A 14,730-nucleotide genomic window follows, 5' to 3' on the forward strand; every position below is an offset into this window, starting at 1 on the left:
AGAAAAAAAATAAGATGACAAGTCAAAGGCTTGACATTGAACTGTGCTGCAGGATCACACTGGCACCCCCTTATCCTCTCCACATTCCATAATATCCCAAATTACAAGCCCTTTTTCCAAGGGTTTTTTCTTAAGTGCAAACTATGTCATAGCAGGTGCCTTCATACCTTAAACAAGATACATTCTTCTGCTATAGAAATGAGCCATCATTTTCTTGAAGTTTATAGAGAAATATTGGGTAGGGAGACCTATCCAAATGAGATTCAGATTTACAGGAAAGAAGGCAGGGATATAATTTTATCTAGGAATCACATGTTTAAAAACATGTAGCAGATCAACAGTGAGACACACCCCAAAACATAAGTAGTTTATTGTTAAATTTAAAACTTCCAGCCCAGCAGTGAAGGCTAAGGATCAGATGAACATAGATAACCGGAGGGGAGTACACAGTGTGATAAGGTCAAAGAATAAAGAGCTCACATTCTCAGGGGCAATAAGGAGAGTACCTAAAGTCCTCCTCCTGTGTGGTAGAGATCAGGGGTTAGATAAGGAGAAGGGAATAAACCATGGTGAGCAGATGAGGCAGGAAAACAAGCTCCAGCTAGTGAGGCCTGTACCCTAATGCATGTATTGTTTGCTGCATTCACTTTCTGATCTTCTGTAGCTGCAGCACTATGAGACAGAGGCAGGAAGTCATTTGGGCCGGAAGTTCAAGACACGCTGGACAACAAACCAAGATCCGTCTGAAAAGGAGAAGGTGGGGTGGGAAGGAGTAGGAAGATGAGAAAGGGAAGGTGGAGGGGAGGGGAGAAAGGTGGGGAAGAGGGGGAAGAGGAGAAAAGGGGAAGTTGTTTCTATTGTAGTTTCATGTTTATTTATTGTACTTGCATTTACCAAGGTAAATGCCACTGCAATTCAGAGCACACCTTTCTTTCATTCATTCTTTCTTTCTTTCTTTTTTCTGAGATGTATCTCACTTTGTAGTTCAGGGTATAAGTTGATATAAGGCTCTGATGTTAAAAATATATAGGAATGATTTTCTAAAAGGAGTTGCCAAGTGCTCTTAAAGTATCTCTGTGGTGTTCTGAGTTTTATAGGTGTGGGTGTTGCTAACAGGAGCATCCATTCCCTGGCGGCCATTCAAGCTCCAGGTGAAGTTTTAGGTATTTTTCCCTGCAAATTAAATGCTTTCTGTAGCCTCTGCATTTGTCATTTGATTTATTGTTGAAATTATGGGTCAGTTTTTGCTAATAATTACCTAGACTTCTGAACTTAGAATTCAGCATTTTACAACATACTGTTAAGATTCTATAGTTCACCAGAGAAGATAATCATTCAGGGAGTGATGGTGTGTGCCTGTAATCCCAGCACACAGGAGGCTGAGGCAGGAGGATTGCTGTTAGTTTGAGGCCAACCTGCGCTACATGGTGAGTTCAAGGCCAACCTGAATTGAATAGTGAGACCTTGTCTCAAAAACCAAACCAAACCAAACCAAAGAAACCAATCAAACAAAAAGAAAATCACTCTAACTTATCTTATTCTGTATGATGTAATTGTTTTCAGCACTGAGAATGTTGGGTTTCCATTTAAATTGTACAAGGTGCATTAGAAAAAGGATTATCCAGTCTGTGATCTTTCTAGGAAGTAATGGCACATAAATTCTTTACCTTCATGGTTTAGGACCTTAGCTTTCTGAAATACAACGTGCCATAGAAGAGGACCATGCATGGCATAGTCCAACCAAGTGCTCCCTATACCTGGATGTTCAGAGTGGTCCTATTTCAATGGAGGAGTCTGGGTGTGTGACCCAAAAGAGTCATATACTGAGAGTAAAACAACTTATTTGAGATCTTTATCCATTAGCACTGTTTGGGGGCGGGGGGAGAACCGATGGTTGAACTCACGACCTCATGTGTTTATGCCACTGAGCTAAATCCCCAGCCCAATCATTAGTACTATTTTAATATGTGAAGGTTGAGATTTATCTCTGCAAAATCCAGAGACTGGGTTTTTATGTCCTGAAATGCTGGAGGAAAATCCAACAAGAGACTAGCACTTTGTAAATGATTCATCTTGAAGGAAAGAAAGCATGTGTGTAAAGATGACAACAAAAACCTGTGAAGTTACTGAAGTACTATGATGTTGAGTACTGCAAAGGATGCACAAAAAAATATAAACTCGTTCCTCTTAAATAACTTGCATAGCAACATAAAAGCATGTGAAAATACAAAGATCTCTGGTAAGGATAAATATAAAGACAAATACTGTAATTTTGAAATGGTGGCATGTAAATAACTTTAAGTTCTGGGATAGAATTTAAAAGCTAAAAGCATTAAAAATAGCTGTAAGTTTAAATTACATTAATGGGTACAAAATACATAAGAATATTTGGTTTTTGATGTGGATAGCGAAGTGGGAAGGAGGGGATGTAATGGAACAGAGCCTCTGTGTGAGAATGAAATTAAGTAGTTATCAGTTAAAAATAGGTTGTTACAAAACATTCTATGTAACCCTCATGCAACCCTCAAATAAAACTGTTCTATGCAACCAGAATGAAAACACTTGTAAAAGATACACAAAGTATACAAAGATACTCAAAATCAAAGCATATCACTGGAAAGAAAATCAACAACATACAAAAGAAGACAGAAAGAGAGGAAAAAAGGAACAAATAATTGTTAGATATAGAAAACAGTTAACAAAATGACAACATTTAAGTCCTTCCCTCTTAGTAATTACATTAGATGTAAATTAATTAAACCTCCTACTCAGAAGATAGTTACTGAATTGATGAAGAATTTATAGATGCTATTAGTGATTCACTATTTTTTATTTATTTGAGATTCACTTTATTTTATTTTTTTTATCTTTTTCATTTTTTTATCGGTACCAGGGATCGAACTCACAACCGCCTGCTTTCGAGGCAGGTGCTTATGCCACTGAGCTAAATCCCCAGCCCTAAGAGTCACTTTATTTTTTAAAGAGATTCATTTTAGTCTTTGGCAGAGCATTTTAGTTTCGAGTGTTTTGATCTTTTGAGACATGGTCTTACTATGTAGTTCATGGCTTTAAATTCACTAGGTAGCCCAGGCTGACCTCAAAGTCATGGATCCTTCTGCTTCAGACTCCCATGTATTGTGGAAATACAAGTGTTACCACCATTCCTGGCAGAGATTCACATTAGATGTAAGGATACCTGTAGACAAAAAGTGAAAGGGTAAAAAAGGGCCATTCCATGCACATAGTAACTAAAAGAGAGCATAGGTCTTGTGTCAGAAAAAATAGACTGTAAGTCAAAAGTTGTTGCAAAACAAAGACATTATATAGTAAAAAAAGGGTCACTGCACCAGGAAGAGATAGCAATGATAAGTATTTATGTACACCTAATATTACTACACCCAAATATATGCAGCAAACACTGAGAAAATTGGGACAACTAAACAATACCACAATAATAGGAGATTTCAATATCTAACTTTCAATAATGGCTACGTCAGATATAAAATTAGTAAGGAAACATCAAGTTTGAACATTGTAGACCAAATAGATCTTACAGACATATGTAATAAAGTATACACAGAATAGTTTATAGTTTACAGAATACACATTGTTCTCAAGAACATATGAAACATGCTCCTGCCACAAAATAAGTCAACAAATTTAAGATGATTAAAATCATACCAAGTATTTTTCCTGATGAAATGAATCACTCATAATAATAAAAGAAAACTACACAGTGACAAACAACAGTATTGAACAACTAATTAGTCAAGGAATAAATCAAAAGAAGTAACAAAATATCTTGAGACAAATGACAATATATCTAAAGTTATTGGATGTAGCAAAAGCAGTTCCAAGAGTGGAGTTTATAATAGTAAGTGCCAAGATTAAAAAAGAAGAATGATCTCCAGTTGGCAGTCTAACTTTATACCTCAAGGAGCTAGAAAAACAACAAACTAAACTTAATGTTAACAGAAGGAAGGAAATAACAAGTATTAGAACAAAAGTAAAGAATAGAAACAACAGAAAAAATTAGTGGAATCAGGTTGCTTTTTTAAAAATAATCAAAATTTGGAAACCCCTAGCTAGCTGAGTGCAGTGGTGCATATGTGTAATCCCAGCATGTGGGAGGCTGAGGCAGGAGGTTTGCCAAGAGTTCAAAGCTTGTGGATTATATAGTGAGTTTAAGGCCAACTTAAGCTATACAGCAAGACCCAGTCTCAAAAACAAACAAACAAATCCTGTATCTAGACAAACAAAAAAAGAGAAAAAAAGAAATCAAATAATAGAAATCAGAAATAAGAGACAAGCAAGTGATACCATGGAAATAAAAAGGATCTTAAACATATTACTACGATCAATTATATGCCAACAAATCAGACAACCTAGAGGAAACAAGTTCCTAGAAACATACAGTGTATCAAAACTAAATCATGTTACTTGTTTTGCTTTATTCAATGTTCTGTTTTGATAGGTTTTATAATGTTCTGTTTTTGGCTTGATTTTGCTATACCTGATTGAATGGACAACTATTGTGAAGATAATGAGATACACTACGGTACCTATTACTGTTATCCTGGTAACCTGCTGTGAAGTTCTGTACCAATTTCACTGTATTGTCTCAATTGGCTTTGTTCTGTTGTATTTTTGCTACTTTCAAAAACAACAACAGCAAAAACAACAAAAAAACTAAAATAATGACGAAATAATAAAGTCTGAAAACACCAATGTGTGAGTAAAAAGTTGGAATCAGTGATCAAAATTTTTTGGTAAAGCAGAGCCCAGGACCAAATGGCTTTACCAGAGAATCCCACCATACATTTAAGAAGAATGAATACCAATTCTTTTTAAACTTCACTAAAAAATTAAAGAAGAAGGGAGACTTTCAAAACACTTATGAAACCAGCATTTCTGTGGTACCAAAATTAATAAAGATGCAAGAAACCTTTAGACTAACATCCCTGATAAATATTTGTCTAAAAATTCCCTCAAAAATACTAGCAACCAAACTCAATAGCACATGAAAAGGTTTATAACCATAACAACTGGGACTTATTGTTAGAATGTAAGTGTGATTTAAACTGAAAAATCAATCAACATAATACATACATTAATAAAAGAAAGGGGGAAAAGCCCTACGTGATCATTTCACTGGATGTAGAAAATGCCCTTGACAAAATTCCACAGCCTTTCATGACAGAAACACTCAACAAACAAGGACTAGAGGGAAATTACATTAACATAATGAAGATCACACAGGAAAACCCTGCAGCTAATATTTTCATTTTATAACATTATTTAAGGTCAAGAGCAAAGCAAGGATGCCCACTTTCAGCACTTCTATTCAACATGGCACCAGAGGTCCCAGAGCAATTAGGCAAGGGAAATAAACAAACAATCTAAATCAGAAAGGAAAAGCTTCAGGTGACCCTGTGTGCAGATGCTGTGATCTTATAAATACAAATCCATGAAGACTTCATCAAAAGCTATTAGAACTAACAAATTTAGTCAAGTTTTAGGACACAAATGAATGTACAAAAATTAGTTGTATTTTTCTATAGCAATAAGAACAATCATAAAAAGAAATTAAGAGAACAACTCCATTTAAAATAACATCAAGTAGAATAAAACACTTAGGAATAAACTTAATCATGTAGGCAAAAGACTTATACACCAAAACTATGAAATATTGTTGGTAGGGATTAAAGACATAGACAAATAGAAAGATTTCCAATGAATATAGACTGAAAGATTTATTATATGCATTTACCCAAAGAGATCTGCAGATTCAATGTAATCTCTATCACAATCTCAATGGCATTTTTTACAGGACTAAAAAAGATACCCAAAAACCCATATGAGGTCTCAAAGGACCCTGAACATCCAAGACAACTGAAAAAGAAACACAAAGCCAAAACTTCACATTTCTTGATTCCAAAACATATCACAAAGTTATAGCACTCCAACAGTGTGACACTCACATGAAGGCACACAGATATAGTGAACAAAATAGAAAGCCTACATATGGCCAAATGATTTTCCACAGAATGCTAAGGCCACAGGAGAAAGAAAGAATAGCTTTTAAGTAAATAGAATTGAGTAAACTGGAAATCTACATGCAAAAGAATGAAGCTTAAATCCTACAATACACCATTACAAAAAGTAACTCGGAACAGATTAAAACTTAAATGTAAGAACTGAAACAAACTTCTAGAAGAAAACATAGAAGGAAAGCTTCATGACATTAAATTTGATAATTTGTTAGATACGATGCCAAAAGGAAAGGTAACAAGAGTAAAAATAGACAAATAGGTTTGCATCAAATTTAAAAAAAAACATATACACAGCAAAAGAAGCAATCTACACAGTGAAAAGGTGAGCAATAGAATGGGAGAAATTATTTGTAAACCATTTATCTGATCAAGGACTGATATCCAGAATATATAGAGAATTTCTACAACTCAATAGAAGAATTATAACCCAATCAGAAAATAAGTGTCTTAACCACTTTCCCCATTGCTGGGACAAAATGTCTGACACTTAAAGCTTGGAGGAAGAGACATTTATGTTGGTTCAAGATTTCAGCCCATGATGGCCAGCTCCAACACAGAAATTGCATGGTGGAAGGAGCAGGTGAAGGAAAGCTGCTCACATCATGGCAGACAGGAAACAGAGAGTGAAGGAAGGAGCTGAGGAGAGAGGTACACCCTTCCAGGTCACACCCCCAGGGACCCACCTCCACCAAGCCTCACCTCCCTACAGCACATGTAGCACATTCACTGTAGCTCCCCATGACCCAGTCTCCATCCGCATGAGGTCTTTGGGTGGGGGGTATTCTAAATCTAAACCATAACAATGGGCAAAGACCATGTATAGGTATTTTCCAAAGAGGATACAGAAATGGTCAATGAAAGGATGCTCAGCATCAGTAATCATCAGGGAAATGCAAATTAAAATCACAGTAAGGAATCACCCCATGCCCATTAAGATGGCCACTTCAGAAAAATAGAAAGTGTTGGTGGGGAGGGAAGAAATTGGAAGTCTTGTGCCCTATTGGTTCAGGAATGTAAAATGTTGCAGCCACTATGGAGAAATAGTATGCAGGGGCCTCCTGAAAATTAAAAAGAGAATTACTACATGATCTGACAATCTCACTGCTGGGTACATATCTAAAAGAACTAAAAATGGAATTTTTGCACAACCCATGTTCATTACAGCATTATTCATAATAGTCAAACTGCAGAAATCATCTAACTGTCCACCCAAGATTGAGTAGATAAAGAAAATGTGGTCTATACGTACAGGACAATATTGGCCACAAAAGGGGAAGAAATTCTGATGTGTGTTACAACACAGATGAACACTGAGGGAGGGCAATATGTTAAGTAAATAAGACAGTCACAAAAACACAAATACTTAACGAGTCCACTTATGAAGCATCTATAGTAGTCACTCAGAACAGAAAGCTGAATGGCGGTTTCCAAGGGCTGAGAGAAGGGAAAAAGAAGAGTTGTTCAATTGCTATAGAATATTGATTTTGTAGCCAAAAGTAGTGGCACACACTTGTAATCCCAGCACTCAGGAGACCGCAGTCTTCAAGGCCATCCTAGGTGACATAGTGAGTTCAAGGTCAATCTGAACTGCATAGTGATACCATGTGTCAAAAAAAAAATGGCAGTTTTACAAAATGAAAGAGTTCTAGAGGTCTGTTATATAACAATGTGCATGTAATTAACACAACTCTCCTGCACACTTAAAAAGAATTAAGTGGTAAATTTTATGTTGTACATTTTTATCATAAATGACATGTAAATTCATTCTGTAATTTTACTTATTGATTGATTGATTCTGAGAACTGAGTCCTGGACCTTTGTGCTGACTATATCCTCAGTGCTTTTTTATTTTTTACTTTGAGACAAGGTCTTACTAAATTGTCTGGGCTGACATCAAAACTGTGGTCCTCCTCTCTTATCTTCCCAGAGCACTGAAGTTATAGGTGTGCACCATCGCACCTGAATATTTGCCTAATTTTAATGGCTATTTTTCTTGTCCTTGTCGATTTTCTGTCACTAAGTACAGATATGGGTGTATCTGATTTTGTTCTGTTTGATTTGGTGAATGTTTACCGCCTATCTATAAAGATAAACTCTGTAACTTATAAATGTTGAGATCACACTTAAGATACTCAACCTGCTTCAAAGAGAACTAAGGGTTTTAGAAGTAATATGAATTGAAAATAGACAAGCCTTTTGATAGAACTCATCTAAAGGTTACTCGCAGCAATACCTTAAATAATTTTTGTTGGTATCAACTATTGTTCATTTGAGAACTATTCAAAGAAAGGCAACAAAATATTAGGCATTGGGCAAAGCAGAGAACTGGGAAGGAAGAGGAGGCCATACTCAAATAATTCCATTACCTTCTTTCAAGGAATTTACAATGTAATGGGGAACAGAAAAAGACAAACCAGCTGGGCATGGTGGTGCTCACCTGTAACCTCAGCACTGGGAGGCTGAAGCCAGTCTGGGCTACAAAGTGAACTCGAGGCTAGCCTGAATTACATAGTGAAATCTTGTCTCAGAAAGACAAAAACAAAACAAAACAGAACAACACTATAATACAGTCCTGTATTATAGAGATGTTGGATGCACAAAGTGCTATTTGAGCCCACCACAAACATTTCTTATTTTAGTTACCCAACATTCTTTCCCCTTTTCCAGTCGCAGAAGCAACAGCTACCTTGGATCTGTGCACTCCCTAGTCTTGGTCCCTGAGATATGGTGATGTGAACCGTAGCCCTGAGTTTGGGCTTGTGACCCGGGGATGTCCAAAGAGAAGGTGCTTGGAATCTTCTTGCCTGTGGTAATTATCAGCTCCTCCACAGAGACTCAGTTATACAATTTTTTTTTTAATTATTGAGACTGAGAAGTAGACTCTTAACTATTAGGACACCAACTTATGTTGCCAAAAACAATGTCACTTGAGGAGATTATTGAAAAAATGAAGTAAACTGGAGGAAAAAAACCAAGTGGTGAGAGGAAAGGAGGCCAGCTCTAGATGACTCTGAGCCTCTTGATCTAGTTTGTCATTCCTCTGAATCTTTCTGTTGAGGGGACTAAAGAGTTTTCTTTTCTACTGGGAATACTGGTGTACACTCGGAATCCCAGCTATTCATTAGGCTGAGGCAGAAGGAACACAAGTTCCAGGCAAAACTGGGCAATTTAGCAAGACCCTATCTCAAAATAAAAAAGGTGGGGAGGGGTTGGGGACATAGCTCAGTGTTACCGGGGATTAATAATCAGTATCAAAAATAATTTTTTTAAAAATCCCTTTTCTTGGCTATGTCTAGTCAAGTTTCTGTTGCTCTTAACTAAGAACTCCAAGTAGGGGCTGGGGATTTAGCTCAATGGCATAAGCACCTGCCTGGCACGTATGAGGTCATGAGTTCGATCTCCGATACCAAAACAAACAAACAAACAAAAAAGAATTCCGTGTATTACAGTGCCTTTTTAAATTTAAAATTTTATTTTTATTAGTACATTTTTGCAGGGTATAATAATTACATTTATTGGGAGTTGGTACATGTACATATCATGTCTTGATTCTTTTTACCTCTCCTTTCCCCTACCTCCTCCATCTCTTGGTCCCTTCACATGATGCGTGAAATACCTATCTCTGTTTCCTATTATCTTTTCTTTCTTCTACTTCACTTTCTTTTTTTGGTAGTGGTGGTAGGGTTTGAGACAGGGTCTCCTTATGTAGTTCAGATTGGTCTTGAGCTCAATATATAGTCCAGGCTTGCCTCGAACTCCTCCTAGCTCAGCCTCCTAGGTGCAGGGATTACAGGTATGCACCACCATGCCCAGCTTAGCAAATGAATTTTCCAGTTAAATTACAAGTTTATGCAGGTTTAACTCTCTGAGCACACAATGACTGAGCCATAGGAGCTATTTTTTAAAAGGGGCTCAAGTCATTAAGCGTTGAGTAAAACCTAAGATTTCCAAGAATTTTCTAGGGCATTCTTTAAAATTTTCTAAAAGTATCATCCTGGCATTTACTGCAAGCCTTTCATCTCATCACATGTGAGAACAGGAATCTCTCTACTTCCTAACCCTCACATACATGGAAAATTGTGCAAAGATGGCTGTAAGAATTACACCTGAAAAAAGCTGGATGTGGTGGCACATTCCTGTAATCTTAGCACTGGGGAGGCTGAGGCTGGAGTATCTCCGCAAGTTTTGAGGCCAGCCTGGGTTACATAGTGAGCTCAAGATAAGCTTGAACTGTGTAGTGAGATCCTGTCTCAAAAAAAAAAAAAAAAAAAAAAAAAAAAAAAAAAAAGAATCACACCAGACAAAAGTGCTCTCAGCACCGTCAAATATGCAAGCAGCTTTAGAATACATGGACTGTATTATGTCACAGAGCTACAGTTATGTACCTGAAAAATAATGGAGGAATTCAACCTGTGTCGTCATCTGCAAATACAAAACCTGGTGCCAGAGAGGCTATGTCAGAGATGATCTCAGGACCCAGGGACCTTGGTTTCCAAGGCAAATGACCATTCCCTCATGGGACCTCATGGAAACGGGAGAGCAGAACTAGATATTCTTTCCACGCCTTCCTCCTTTCTGAAGTTGGCACATGAATCTGCATTCAGGAGTTAGTATTTTTTCAATAATTGCTCTGAGTTATTCTATTACTAACCAAAATTAATATTCAAACCCGATCAGTATTTGTCTGTCTGGTAATGGCAGTGGTATCCCACTTGGCTGAGAGTGGCAGGACACACCAGGAACTGGCTTAGCAGTATCAAGAATTTCTTCTGGCTTTTATTCTGTGCATTTTGTTCTGTGGACTTCAAGACCTTGAATGAACACAACTCACAAGACCTCTGCCAGTCCTCGGCTGCTTCTAACATGCAGCTAGCAATCTTCTGCCTGTAACTGTTATCCCCAGGCCTGCCATTAGGAGGTCATAAGGTAAATGCTCTAGCTTTGGTATCAGGTCTGTGTTCACGGCAGGAAGGTGGGGAGGGACCCCTGGTGAAAAGGCCCAGGCTCTCTATTTAAGGGGTCTTTCTGGGGTGCTACCCAGCAAATTCTGTTCCCTCACAATTGGCTTGAACTTGTCCCAATCCCCTAATCTACACAGAGGAACTGCTGGAAGATATTAAAAAGCAGAGAATAATCTTTTCATATGAACAAATCCATACTGAGCTAATGAAGCACAGAACAAATGCAAGTGGAGAAGTGTGTTCATGTCCTCTGAGATGCACTTAGAATGTGTTGCTCTTGTTTTGATTAAAATAGGAAAGAAAGTTTCCAGACACTGGGGTTTTGGACCGGTTCTGTCTCAGTGCCCTGGTTTCACTCTTCCTCCCAGGGATATGTAATGGCTCTGTCTCTTCCTTCCTTAGGTCTCTGCTTACATGTAGTTTTCTCAGAGAGACTTCCTTGTTCATCCTGTTCACAAACATTCTTTCAACAACCCCAACCCCTTCCTCTGCTTCAGAATCATTGCAACACTCAACTCTATAGGACATTAGCATATAGATGACATACTCACATGTTGATGGTCTGTATTGTTTGCTTTAACTACACCCCATGAGGGCAGGCACTGTGCTTGTTGTGTTCCCTGATGTTTCCCTAGGGCCTAGGCCAGTGCCTGTTATGCAGAAGGCACTCAGTACATATTGGTGAATGATGACTGAATGAACGAATTACCATTTGACTTATCATACTGTATCCTGTATGCTATCAGACTGTATGCTTAGTCTGCATACAGCTGGTTAAGAAGTCATTCCTGAAGTTCAAGGAAATAGAAAACTAGTAAGAGAAAGAAGTGCTGCTCCTATCTGTAGATCATCTGGACATCTGCCTCCACTCTGAGAAGAGACATCTATTAAATAAAATGATTAGAAATTTTGCTTGCGCACATTACGAATGCAGATGTTTTATATCAGCTTTATTTGTTAATATTTTTTAGAACTTTATTGGACCTGATGAGTTAAAAATATAAGACAGTTATGGTGGTATGTGCTTATAATCCTGGCACTCTGGGAGATTCAGGCAGAAAGATGGAAAGTTCAAGCCCAGCCTGGGTAACTTCACACAATTTTTTCTCAAAATTAAAAATGAAAAGGCATAGAGACGTACCTCAAGATCAAGGCCCTAGGTTTAATTTGCAGCACTGCTCCTCCCAACATTAGCAGAAACCATTTTGATTCAACAGGACAAATTTATTCAATGGGTCTGAGGAGAAGATGTTAATAATATGTTACACTTGAAGCTGTAAGAGCATTTGTACTCAGTGGTTGAAATTTTTTATTTTCTATCTCAATTTCCACTTTTTTTTAGATAACTGCATTTTATATATCCCCAAAACTAAGTGAAAGGTTGAGCCTACATGTTAGGAGTCTGACTTTCCTGCTTACTGCAAACTCTTTTTCTCTTTCTCTTTGTGGTCCTAGGGATTGAACTTAGGGCCTTTGCACTCAGTCATACCCTTACCCTTTTGTTGATTTTTAAACTTTGAAACAGGGTCTCAATAAGTTACTAAATTGCCCAGGCTGGGTTCAAATTTGTGATCCTCCTGCCTAGCCTCCCAGAGTGCTGGGATTATAGTCTATGTCACCATGCCCAGCTACTCCAAACTGATTATTTTGTATTTTTAAGAAATTCAGAAATCAAGGAGGGATCTCTTTAAAGTCAGAAGATTTAGGGAATGTTAACTCATTTTCTTTGGCAAACTCAGTGCCAGAATATCAATCATAGCCAGAGCAGGTGCTACACACCTGTAATCCCAGCACTTGGGAGGCTGAGGCAGGGGGATCACCCTGAACTAAAGCCTGGGCTATATAGCAAGACCCTGTTCTCAAGGAATTAAAAAAAAAATCCATAAAGTGAAATAAGAATTATATACTAAGAGAATGGAGGAACCTGGCGACAGAAGAAGAGGGACAAGTACAAGGTCATGAGAACAAAGGAAGTGATTATCTCTGCAAAGCTGACAGCACAAGGAAACATGTTTGCTTATTTTTTCTAAAAAGTCAGGAAGGGCTAATATCAGACTGATTGTTCTACTAGTGGGCAATTAGGGTGATTAAGTCTTTACTCTTCAGTAGAGTTCCTTCTCTAGTCCTAGTACCTACTAAAAGGTGGGAGTGGGGCGATTGTGTAAGCTTCATGGTTGGTTGTGTGAAGTTGACAGCATTTTGCACATTCCTCTGGGAGCGCTTATCTTGCTGACCTGCAGTATTTGTTTCTACTTACGTGCTGTGCTAGATTACAAACTCCTCCAGGGTTGGGCCCCTGGACTCATAATCCTCTTTATACCAGTACAACCCATTAAACACTTGGGAGATCAATTATGGTCCTCATGGAAAAGTACACCTTTGTCCTTCAGCTCCTTTAAACTCACTCAATATTTAATTAATTTAAATTAAGTACAGAAGATCTAGAATCTTTAGTCCCCAGTGAAACCCGGTCGTTTGTCACCAGTGAGCTAATGTCTGGTTGTTTAAAAACAAAAAAGGATTAGAGGTACTTAAAAATACTCTGAGAGTGTAATGAGAGATTGTGTAGAGAAGAAAATATTAAATAAATATTCAGGAACTATACACCGAGTGTGGTAGGAGAAATGTAATTTTCACAGAGAAGAAGAGATTTGTAATGATAAACAACTTTGAGAGGGCTTGTTTCCACAATGATATTCAAACATGTTCTGATCTTGTTTATACTCACTAATATTTTGCTTTTTAAATACTGTTTCCCAAGTTGGCAATCCTGGGGTGCAGTACTGGAATTGGAAATTCGAGAAGACTTATTGACTTAACTAATGCTTACTCTGACAGTGTGCTCCAGCAAAAGAATAGCAGAGAGAGAGAGACGCCTTCATGGGCTCAGAGTTATTACAAGTTACATAATACTTGGAAATTTTTGACTGTGATAGGAGATGGGTGTATTGTATGTTGTTCTGGGTATGCAAGGAAATCTTTCTAGAAAAAGTAATGGATAAACTGAGATCTGGAGTGTGGCAGGTCAGGAAAGGAGGTAAGAAAGATCAGGGAACTACAAAGCCAAGGTTCTTGTGTGGTAGAAGTCTAAGGACTCACCAGAGCAGGTTCCATTTAAAGAAGTTTCATTCATTCTTGAAAAGTAGAAAATTGCTGAAATACTTTTAGCCAGAGAAGGTTGGGAGTGGGCTGAGCTATGGCCAGATCTTATTTGCTTTTCCTCGAAACTCTCTAATCTTGTGTAGAGGAAGGACGAGAGTGGTTGGACTGGATGGGTAGTTAGGTGATGTGGGCAGTTGGGTGGGAGATTTGGAGAATAATGTTGCCCCAACTCTGACTCCTTCTCATCCAAGATTGGTGTTTTGCTACAATTAAAATAGCCAGGTGTGGTGGTGGACTTCTGTAATCCCAGCACTCAGGAGGCTGAGGCAGGCAAGTTCAAAATCAACCTGGGTTAGAGTGAGACCTTGTCTCGAAAAACAAAAATGAAGACAAACAAGATTAAAATAAATAAAAGCTAAAAAACATTTCCCACCTTACAAAGAAATGGAGTGCCAACTACAGTGAACTTAAATGACATTTTAAAGTAATTGTTCCCTTCAAATGGCCACAAGCTTCTTAAGGATAGAAAATGTGTCTTCTGTATCATCATATCTTCAGGGGCAGGATACCATAGATGCTGATAAAAATGATCATTAAATAAATGAAAAAAAGTG

Source organism: Cavia porcellus, unplaced genomic scaffold (assembly GCF_034190915.1).
Source record: "Cavia porcellus strain 051 isolate PalLab524CR breed Dunkin Hartley unplaced genomic scaffold, mCavPor4.1 scaffold_22, whole genome shotgun sequence".
Lineage (NCBI taxonomy): Eukaryota > Metazoa > Chordata > Mammalia > Rodentia > Caviidae > Cavia > Cavia porcellus.